Source organism: Macaca mulatta, chromosome 4 (assembly GCF_049350105.2).
Source record: "Macaca mulatta isolate MMU2019108-1 chromosome 4, T2T-MMU8v2.0, whole genome shotgun sequence".
NCBI classification, from domain to species: Eukaryota; Metazoa; Chordata; class Mammalia; order Primates; family Cercopithecidae; genus Macaca; species Macaca mulatta.
Window position 1 is genome coordinate 112396348 of NC_133409.1, and position 11050 is coordinate 112407397.

Consider the following 11050-nt stretch of genomic DNA (forward strand, 5'->3'; position numbering starts at 1 on the left):
ACAGGCGCATGCCAACATGCCTGGCTAATTTTTGTATTTTTAGTAGAGATGGGGTTTCACCATGTTGGGCAGGCTGGTCTGGAACTCCTGACCTCAGGTGTTCCACCCACCTCCGCCTCCCAGTCTTGAATTACAGGCGTGAGCCACCGCACCCGGCCAGACTTTTTCTTTTTAACTAACAGTTAAGGAGAATGGAATCAGTTTGTCAATGTTTCAACACATAAAAATTTAATTTATAGAGCTTGTTTATTTTTTCAAAACTAGCATTAATAAAAGAATAAACAGGAATGTTCTTCCTTATTTACAAAAGTTCCTTGGGACATTATCCTAGCTACACCCACTTAATACAAAAAAATTGAAAAGCTGAACCAACCTTTTGTAATTCTTCACCTTTTTTCTTCATGTAGGAGCAAGCAAAGAAAGCTTTCTTGGCAATCGATACCAATCCCTAGATATATTTTACATTTACTATTATAACTCATTTGGAATCTTTAAACAAGTCTCTAAAAGTGACTTGTCTAAAAGTGAATACAGACTACAGAAAACACTTGCTGCCTTTTAGCTACAGGGGCAAAAAAGGATTCAGACAGGGCCTCGGAGGCCAAGGCTACTGGACAGCTTTATCCCACTGCACTGAGGTGTGGATCAGTTTACAAAGTTGTTTTTTTTTGAGACAAGGTCGCCTTCTGACCCCAGGTTGGAGCGATGTGGTGCAACCACTGCTCAAGGCAGCCTCAACCTCCCAAGCTCAAGCCATCTTCCCACCTCAGCTTTCCAAGTAGCAGGGACTACAGGCACATGCCACCAAGCCTGGCTGGTTTTTTTTTTTACTTGTCTTTTCTTTTGTTTTGAGACGAAGTTTTGCTCTTTCGCCCAGGCTGGAGTGAAGTGGCATGATCTCGGTTCACTGCAACTTCCGCCCCCCAGGTTCAAGCGATTTTTTTTTTTTTTTTTTTTTTTTTGAGACGGAGTCTTGCTCTGTCGCCCAGGCTGGAGTGCAGTGGCGCGATCTCGGCTCACTGCAAGCTCCGCCTCCCGGGTTCACGCCATTCTCCGGCCTCAGCTTCCTGAGTAGCTGGGACTACAGGCGCCCGCCACTGCGCCCGGCTAATTTTTTTCTATTTTTAGTAGAGACGGGGTTTCACCATGGTCTCGATCTGCTGACCTTGTGCTCCGCCCGCCTCGGCCTTCCAAAGTGCTGGGATTACAGGCGTGAGCCACCGCGCCCGGCCTCAAGCGATTATCCTGCCTCAGCCTCCCAAGTAGCTGGGATTACAGGCATGTGCCACCACGTCCGGCTAATTTTTGCAGTTTTAGTAGAGATGGAGTTTCACCATGTTGGACAGGCTGGTCCCGACCTCTTGACCTCAGCCTCCCAAAGTGCTAGGATTACAGGCCTGAGCCACCACACCTGGCCTCTTTTTTTTTTTTTAGATGGAATCTCACTCACTCTGCCACCCAGGCTGGAAAGCAGTGGCACAATCTCTGCTCACTGCAACTTCTACCTTCCAGGTTCAAGCAGTTCTCTTGCCTCATCATCCCGAGTAGCTGGGATTACAGGCGTGCACCACCACGCCTAGCTAATTTTTGTATTTTTTTTGTGGAGACGGGGTTTCACCATGTTGGCCAGGCTGGTCTTGAACTCCTGGACTCAAGTGATCTGCCCACCTCGGCCTCCCAAAGTGCTGGGATTACACGTGTGAGCCACTTTGCCTTGCCTAAGGCTAATTAAAAACAATTTTTGTTTTTTGAGATGGAGTTTCGCTCTTGTTGTCCAGGCTGGAATGCAATGGTGTGATCTTGGCTCACTGCAACCTCTGCCTCCTGGGTTCAAGTGATTCTCCTGCCTCAGCCTCACGAGTAGCTGGGATTACAGGTGCCCACCACCACGCCTGGCTAATTTTTGTATTTTTAGTAGAGACGGGGTTTCTCCATGTTGGCCAGGCTGGTCTCGAACTCCTGGGCTCAAGTGATCCTCCTGCCTCGGTGTCCTAATATGCTGGGATTACAGGTGTCAGCCACGATTCCTGGCCCATAGTTTTGTTAACAGCTTCCTGGGCAGTCTCCCGACCTATTTCCAGTGACACCAGGCTTCATTCAGTCTGTTCATCACTGTGACTGAGAGGAAAGCACTGGAATGAGTATTCATTCTGTTTTAAGCAAATTCATGGTTTCCAGGCTGAGCATCACTATTCCTAGAAGTAAAGCATGGAAGTGAGTAGGCACACTGTACAGGAACACATACACGATATACAGAGAAAGTGACCCTACAGAAAACACTGCTGAGGCTACCCTACTGGTCACTCTAGAGCAGACCACCTGCAACAGAATCACCCAGAACATCCAAAAAATAAAGAAAAATAATGATAACTAATATTTATTAAGTACTTCCCATGTGTTCTAAGTGCTTTACCATATTCATTCATTCCTTTAATCCTTGGGGAAAAACCTGTAAGTAGGCTCCCGTCACTAGCCCCATTTTACAGGCGAGGAGACTGAAGAACAGGAAGGTGAAGTCATTTGCCAGTATGCTTGACTGCTGGAAGGGAGGGAGGCTGTGCAAGGAGAGCTGCATGTTTATAGTGCTCCTGGGTTCGTTCTAAGTCTGAGAATCACGGAGTACAGGACTTTCAGGGCTAGAGTTTTTATTTTTTACTTTTTTATTATTTATTTTTATTTATTTTTTTTTTTGAGACGGAGTCTTGCTCTGTCACCCAGGCTGGAGTGCAGTGGCCAGATCTCGGCTCACTGCAAGCTCCGCCTCCCAGGTTCACGCCATTCTCCTGCCTCAGCCTCCCGAGTAGCTGGGACTACAGGCGCCCGCCACCTCGCCCGGCTAGTTTTTTTTTTTTGTATTTTTTAGTAGAGACGGGGTTTCACCATGTTAGCCAGGATGGTCTCGATCTCCTGACCTCGTGATCCGCCCGTCTCGGCCTCCCAAAGTGCTGGGATTACAGGCTTGAGCCACCGCGCCCGGCCATATTTTTTACTTTTTTATGGGATGCACAAACTGCAGAGAAATGGAGTCTATGCACCGAGGCAGCAGTTTGTCACAGAAAGTGGAAACCAGCTAGAATCCTTTTCAATCCCTTAAAAGAGAGGTTCGCAGGGGCAGACTGGAGGGAAGGGTCTGGGCTAGGAGATCTTCAAACCTCTTCTTTGGATTTCCCAGTGGCCTCCGACAGTACCTCATTCCAGGACTTCCATGATTACTCTGAAAAGCAAGGAATCCTAGCTTCCCAGGATGTGAGAGGGAGTCCCAGTCCTGTGGGAGGGAAGTTGTGCAAGTGAAAGAGGATGGATCCCATAGCACAGATGGCCTAGGTTTCTACCACCGAGGGCCTGGGCACATGAAGTTCCTTACCCGCAGCCTGTTTCTTTCAGGATCTCCCTGCCAAGATGTGAATCAGCCTTTTTTTTTTTTTTTTTTGAGACGGAGTCTCGCTCTGTCACCAGGCTGGAGTGCAGTGGCACCATCTCGACTCACTGCAACCTCCTCCTCCCGGTTCAAGCAATTCTCCTGCCTCAGCCTCCTGAGTAGCTGGGACTACAGGCATGTGCCACCACGCCCGGCTAATTTTTTGTATTTTTAGTAGAGACGGGGTTTCACCGTGTTAGCCAGGATGGTCTCAATCTCCTGACCTCGTGATCTCTCACCTCGGCCTCCCAAAGTGCTGGGACTACAGGCGTGAGCCATTGCGCCCGGCCTGTGCCTGGCTTATTACTATTATTTTAAAATTAATTAATAAAATAATATTTAAAAATGTCAATTTTAGACTCGGAGTGGTAGCTCATGCCTATAATTCCAGTACTTTGGGAGGCCGAGGTAGGGGGCTCACTTCAGGTCAGGAGTTCGAGACCAGCCTGGCCAACATGGTGAAACCCTATTTCTACTGAAAATACAAAAACTAGCTGGGTGTTGTGGCATGTGTCTGTAATCCCAGCTACTTGGGAGGCTGAGACAGGAGAATTGCTTGAACCCAGGAGGTGAAGGTTGCAGTGAGCTGAGATCACGCCACTGTACTCCAGCCTGGGCAAGAGAGAGAGACTCCGTCTCAAACAAACAAACAAACAAACAAACAAAAAAAGCTGGGTGCGGGGACTCACATCTGTAATCCCAGCATTTTGGGAGGCCGAGGTGGGCGGATCACGGGGTCAGGAGTCCGAGACCAGCCTGGCCAAGATGGTGAAACCCTGTCTCTACTAAAAATATAAAAATTAGCTTGGCGTGGTGGCGGGCGCCTGTAATCCCAGCTACTTAGGAGGCTGAGGCAGAGAATAGCTTGGACCTGGGAGGCGGAGGTTGCCGTGAGCCGAGATCGTGCCACTGCACTCCAGCCTGGGCATCAGAGTGAGATTCTGTCCCAAAAAAACCCACAAAAAACAAAAAACTTTTTACATCATGTCTATATATTTCAAAAAGAAATTAATAGACTCTGCTTCATTCTTTTTTATATTATAAAGGGTATTGATTGTGACCAACTAAGCTAATTTCACCATCCTCTAATGGGTGACAACCTGCAGTTTGAAAAACACTGCCATCATTTACTAATTAATGACTAAAATATTGACAGAATGTACAAAGAAAGAGAACAGGCTGGGAGCGGTGGCTCACACTTGTAATCCCAGCACTTTGAGAGGGTGACGTGGGTGGATCATGAGGTCAGGAGATCGAGACCTGCCTGGCCAAGATGGTGAAACCCCGTCTCTACTAAAAATACAAACAATTAGCCAGCAGTAGTGGCATGTGCCTATAGTCCCAGCTACTCGGGAGGCTGAGGCAGGAGAATCACTTGAACCTGGGAGGCGGAGGCTGCCGTGAGCCGAGATCGCGCCACAGCACTCCAGCCTGGGCAACGAGCAAAACTCCATCTCAGAAAAAAAAAAAAAGAAAACAAAGAAAAAATAGAAACAAAAACTTTTGCACTATAGGATCATTTCCTTCAGGACACTAAGTGAAGAGGGTCTTGCTATATATTGTCAACTGGGTGTAGTGGGTTAAATTGTATACCTCAAAAAGATATGTCCAAGTTCTAATTCCTGATACTTGTGAATGTGGACTTACCTGGAAATAAGGTCTTTGCAGATGTAATTATCATTTTTCTGTTTTTCTTTTTCTTTTTTTTTGGAATGTAGTCTCGCTCTGTTGCCCAGGTTGGAGTGTAGTGGCACAATCTCAGCTCACTGCAACCTCTGCCTCCCAGGTTAAGCCATATAAAAATTTTTAAAATGATTCCTAAACTATAAGTTCTACAAAAAACAGGCATGAAAAAGGCTTAGTCCTATCCATGTACTAAATAGTACAATAGTACAATACTTCAATAAATAAAAGGCTGTAGTTGTATTAATGCATGAAAAGGCCAATCAATGTAATAGAACAGAAAACCAAAAATACACCCATATATATGCATAGAAATTTAATATTTAATAAAGGGGACAATTCAGATTACTGTGGAAAAGGCGGATTACTCAATCAAGGATTTAATTATCATTGGAATAAACAGGTTAACCTATTAAAAATCCATCTGAGGCCAGGTACGGTGGGTCACACCTGTAATCCCAGCACTTTGGGAGGCCAAGGAGGGTGGATCACTTGAGCCAAGGAGCTTGAGATCAGCCTGGGCAAGACAGTGAGACCTTGTCTCCACAAAAATAAAAACAATTTAAAAACTAGCCAGGCATAGTGGTCCATGCCTGTAGTCCCAGCTGCTCAGAAGGTTGAGCTAGGAAGGTAACTGGAGCCCAGGAATTTGAGGCTGCAGTGAGCTATGATCACACCCACCACTGCACTCCAGCCTGGGTAGCAGAGTGAGGCTCTGTCTCCAGCAACAACAACAACAATAACAACAAGAACAACAAAACAACAACAACAAAAAACAGTAAAATTAGATTTAAATATATATGTAAAATAATAAAAATTCATTTGAATTATACCTAACAACCTAAATCAAATCACACCTCAGGAACATCAGACATTTAAATGTAAAAAAGAAAACTCAAACCATACCAGAGGAAACCATTAGCAAATATTTTATAGTCATGGAATAAGGAGGGCATTCCTAAGAATGAAACAAAATCCACAGACAATAAACATAAAAAGATTCAGGCTGGGCACAGTGGCTCATGCCTGTAATCCCAGCACTTTGGGAGGCTGAGGCGGGGCAGATCATGTGAGGTCAGGAGTTTGAGACCAGCCTGACCAACAGGGAGAAATCCCGTCTCTACTAAAAATACAAAATTAGCCAGGCATGGTGGCGTGTGCCTGTAATCCCAGCTACTCAGGAGGTTGAGGCAGGAGAATCGCTTGAACCTGGGAGGTAGAGGTTGCGGTGAGCCAAGATCGTGCCATTGCACTCCAGCCTGGGCAACAAGAGTGAAACTCCGTCTCAAAATAAACAAAAACAAAAACAAAAAAAGGCTGAATATATTTTGTTGTATGTCTAAATCACATTTTGTTTATCCATTCATCTGCTCATGGATTCTTGGGTTGGTTCCACCTTTTGGCCACTGTGAATAATGCTATTATAAATACTGGCATCCGTACTTATTTCAGTCTCTGCTTTCAATTCTTTTGAATATAAACCTAAAAATTGAATTGCTGGGTCATAAGGTAATTCTCTAACTTTCTGAGGACACATCAAACTGTTTTTCACAGTGGCTACACCATTTTATATCACCAGTAATAACAAGGGTTCAAATTTCTCAATATCTTTGCCAACAATTTTGTCTTTTCCATCTTTTCTTTTCTCTCTCTTCTCTTTCTTTCTCTTTTTTTTTGATGGAGTCTTGCTCTGTTCAGTCTGGAGTGCAGTGGCGTGATCTCTGCTTACTGCAACCTCCACCTCCCAGGTTCAAGCAATTCTCGTGCCTCAGCCTCCTGAGTGGCTGGGACTACAGGCACCCGCCACCACAACCAGCTAATTTTTGCATCTTTTAGTAGAAACAGGATTTTGCCATGTTGGCCAGGCTGGTCTTGAACTCCTGACGTTAGGTGATCCACCTGCCTTGGCCTCCTAGAATGCTGGGATTACAGGTGTGAGCCACCGTGCTTGGCCCCATTTTTTTGATAATAGCCATTCTAATGGGTATGAATTGGTATCTCATTGTGGTTTTGATCTGCATTTCCCTAATGACTAGTGATGTTGAACCTCTTTTCACGTTCTTATTGGCCATTTGTATATCATCTTTGGAGAAATGTCTATTTAAGTCCTTTGCTTATAATTTATTGTTTGAGATAGGGTCTTGCTATGTTGCCCAGGCTGGTCTCAAACTTCTGGGCTCAGCAATCCCCCTGCCTCAGCCTCCTGAATAGTAGGGAGTATAAGTGTGTGCCAATGCACTTGGCTACTTTATGTTTCAATTGGGTTGTTATCCTGTATATTAATCTCTTATCAGATATATAATTTGCAAATTTTTTTCTCGTTCTGTGGGTTGTCTTTTCATTGTTCTTCATGTTCTTTGATGTACAAAAGTTTATAATTTTGATGAAATACAATTCATCTTTTTTGTTGTTGTTGCCTGTGCTTTTGGAGTCATATCTGAGAAATAATTGCCAAATCTAACATCATGAAGCTTTTGCCCTGTGTTTTCTTCTAACAGTTTTACATTTAGGTATTTGATCCACTTTAAGTTCTGTATATGGTAGGTATAAGGTAAGGAGTCCAGCAACATTCTTTTGTATGTAGATATCCAGCTTTCTAAGTACTATTTTTTGAAAAGACTGTCCCTCCTCCACTGAATGGTCTTGGCACCCTTGTTGAAACACAGGAGGACTTTAAAGTCAACTCAGATTTCTCAGCTTATTGTCTGGGCTCTTGATAACTGCTCCCTCGGTAAATGACAACATATATCAATGCAGTAGTGCCTATCATATGATAAGGCAAGGACTATTGAGCTAATGAAAGTAAAAAGCTTAGAAGAACACCTGTGGTATGTAGTAAAAGCTCAACAAATGTTGGCTATTTCATTATTAAGAGTGACACTAGAGTCCAACATCTCACTTGTTTTCATTAAAGGTTTTAACATTTTGCAGAGTCTGTTATGTAAGTCAGGCCAAAAAGTACTATACCCTGATCACAACTAATCTTTGGATTTTCCCCCAAGACATATCCTCATCCACTCCTTTGCTTCTAAGTTTATTTTGCTTCTTATAACAAGTGTTGCACTCAATACCCAAAGATAAATCTTGATCTTAACATATGGCATGCTTTTTGTCAATGCTTTTTCTATGGATACTACTAAGACCCTTAGGTTGGGTGAGTGTTAGAGTGCCACTGCACTGCACTTTAGCCTGGGTAACAAAGCCAGACCTTGTCTCCCCACAAAAAAAAGAAAAAGAAAAGGGGTCTTGCCATGTTGCCCAGACTGGTCTCAAATTCCTGGTCTCAAGCAATCCTCCCACCTTTGCCTCCCAAAATGTTAGGATTACAGGTATGAACCACTGCACCCAACCAACATTTCCACTTACACTTCACCAAAAGTTTCTTTCACTTCAGACTGATTTTCCAAGTGTACGCTAAGAGGCTTTTAGTTGTGTTGATGCCACAACTGCCAGTCTACTAATTAAGTCCAGGATTTAAATGCTAAAGACACAAGAACCTGAAAAAGGCTTACACAAACTCCTCTCAGCAAGAGCCCTTAGTCTCCATTCCCACCTTCCCCAGATCCAGCTCACAGTGACCAGTCACCAGGTACCTCTTTTTTTTTTTTTTTTTTTTTTTGAGACGGAGTCTCGCTCAGTTGCCCAGGCTAGAGTGCAATGGCACGATCTTGGCTCACTGCAACCTCCACCTCCCAAGTTCTAACAATTTTCCTGCCTCAGCCTGCCAAGTAGCTGGGATTACAGGAACCCACCATCATGCCCGGCTAACTTTTGTATTTTTGTAGAGATGGGGTTTCACCATGTTGGCCAGGCTGGTCTTGAACTCCTCACCTCATGCAGTCATCTCTTTTCTGTCCACCCAATTCCTTCTTCAGTACAGACAGAGTTCCTACTTTATTCTTCTCTCAACATAATAATTATTTTGGGGTTTCTGGGAAAAATTTATCTTACTTATTTCCATATATCAAAGGCCTATGCAGAACAGCTAAATAGATACTGATGAGAAATATACTACTAGACAAACTCTAACACTCACTTAACCTAAAGGTCTTAGAAATTTGTTCTGTAACACATTTTATTCAAACTACACTAGAGTCCTGCCTCTAACCAAGAGTAAGGGCTGAATGACTCCTTTTACCCTAGAGTGCACTAGTCTCTGAGATATACAGGGACTCCTCAATCAGTTCTCAGATGATTCTGCCTCTAGGAGCAGCAGAAACTAGAGGAAATCATGTCTGGGCTTACTTGAAGTTGTGTGCTTATCCAAAATCTGCCTTGCTCACTCAAGAGTCCAGGTATCACTGGTCTTTGAGGTCACTAGGCAGCATCCAGTCTTTGAAGCAAACCATTCCAGGTTTTTGACTCTGCTTTCCTGTCAATGTCAGCTAGAGGAACTCTTCTCCCTGCCTTGGCCCTGGCTGGTCCTGGTTCCACTCTGGCTCATTTGCTTCTGCACCTGGCCTAGGATACCACATGATTAATTCCTTCCTGTGTGCCTCTGGCCCAGGTTTGCCAAGGGAATGCACTCAGAGCAGCTCTACCTATTCCTGTCAATCAGTTGCTGGTTGAGCACTGGCACTGCACATACCTGCTCTACAGAATCTTAAACCTTCAGGAGTCTACCTGCTCACAGGTCCTGTGTTCCTACAGGCCTTCTTCATCAAGGGTGGGGTCACAGTTTTGCCCCAAGAGGGCAACCTGCCTCCTTGTTCCTGTACTGGCTTGAGACTCCTAGGCTGTGTGTGAACTAGCTGATAGGCCAGAAGCTTTAGGATGAAAAGAATACTGGAGAAGTCCTCAAAGTTAGAACTTTTATTGGTGTCTGTGTCCCCTCACTCCTGTTACCTATCTTGACCCTTCCCTACTTACCTTAGTGATTTTGTGATTTCAGTGAAAAAGACGCAACCTAGAGAAGACTGCGAGGTCCCATACCTTCCAGGTGGCAGAGTCGACCTTAGACAGGGTCTTGCTTTGTTGCCCGGGCTGGAATGCAGTGGTGCGATCTCAGCTCACAGCACCCTCGAACTTTCGGGCTCAAGCAATCCTCCCACCTCAGCTTCCCGTATAGCTGGGGCTACAGGCATGCACCACCATGCCCAGCTAATTTTTAAATTTTTTGTAGAGACAAGATCTCCCTCTGTTGCCCAAGCTGGTCTCGAACTCCTGGGCTCAAGCGATCCTTGCGATTTGGCCTCCCAAAGTGTTGGGATTACAGGTGTGAGCCACCGTTTCCGGCCTGACCTTTTGTAAATACTCCCAACTAATTGTTCAAATGGACTTGAACAAAAGAATCTTCTTCCCAATACTGCCAGAGAAGGCAAAATTCTTCAAATTCATGTTTGAGGCCATAAACCAACAGGATTAAAATGGAATCGGCAGCAAGCAATGACAAGAAACCCAAGACCACTCATTTCCCTCCAGCCCAAGTGGCAGATGGGATCTCAAATACACCACGGTGTGATGCGTGACAGGCTGTTCACTGGGGATGTGGAGCATTCAAAGTGCCCTGCAGAGGGTGGGCCTGGATCACCCCCCCCCCCACTGCAGACACCCCGCCCTAGGCAACATTCCTGGGGAGTCTGGACCTCCCTTGGTGGACGGACTCCCGAGGGTCTCTAGGGTTTTTCACCCCACGTCGGGGTGAACTGAAGGCATGGGAAGAGGCGGCCCCACAGCCTGGGTCCCCCAAACCCCCTCCGGGCTGAGAGCAAGAGATGCCGCCTGGAGGCCACTCACCAAGCAGCTCCGCTGGCTCGGCACTCCGCTGGGTCGTCCAGGTCTGGGTCCTTGCCACCGGCTCCTCCCTCCGCCCACCCTTGCTTCCCGGACTCAAGAGCTGCTGGGCTCTCGACGCGCCGGCAGTGGGCTCCGCAAGCTGTCTCCTGCACAGAGCAGGCGGGAGGAGGGCTCTCGGTTGCTTCCCCTGCCGCAGCCGCGCGCTTCCGGCGG

At 45.6% G+C, this 11050-nt stretch overlaps 1 long non-coding RNA gene across 1 annotated transcript; it reads right to left on the reverse strand.

Annotated features, from left to right (window-relative positions):
- Window positions 1–207: 207 nt before the first annotated feature.
- LOC715616 (uncharacterized) lies at window positions 208–11013 on the reverse strand. Its single transcript, XR_003728921.2, has 2 exons — window positions 10838–11013; window positions 208–2195 (listed from the first exon to the last, which is right to left on the reverse strand). It is a non-coding gene; the product is annotated as an uncharacterized LOC715616 (long non-coding RNA).
- Window positions 11014–11050: the final 37 nt, after the last annotated feature.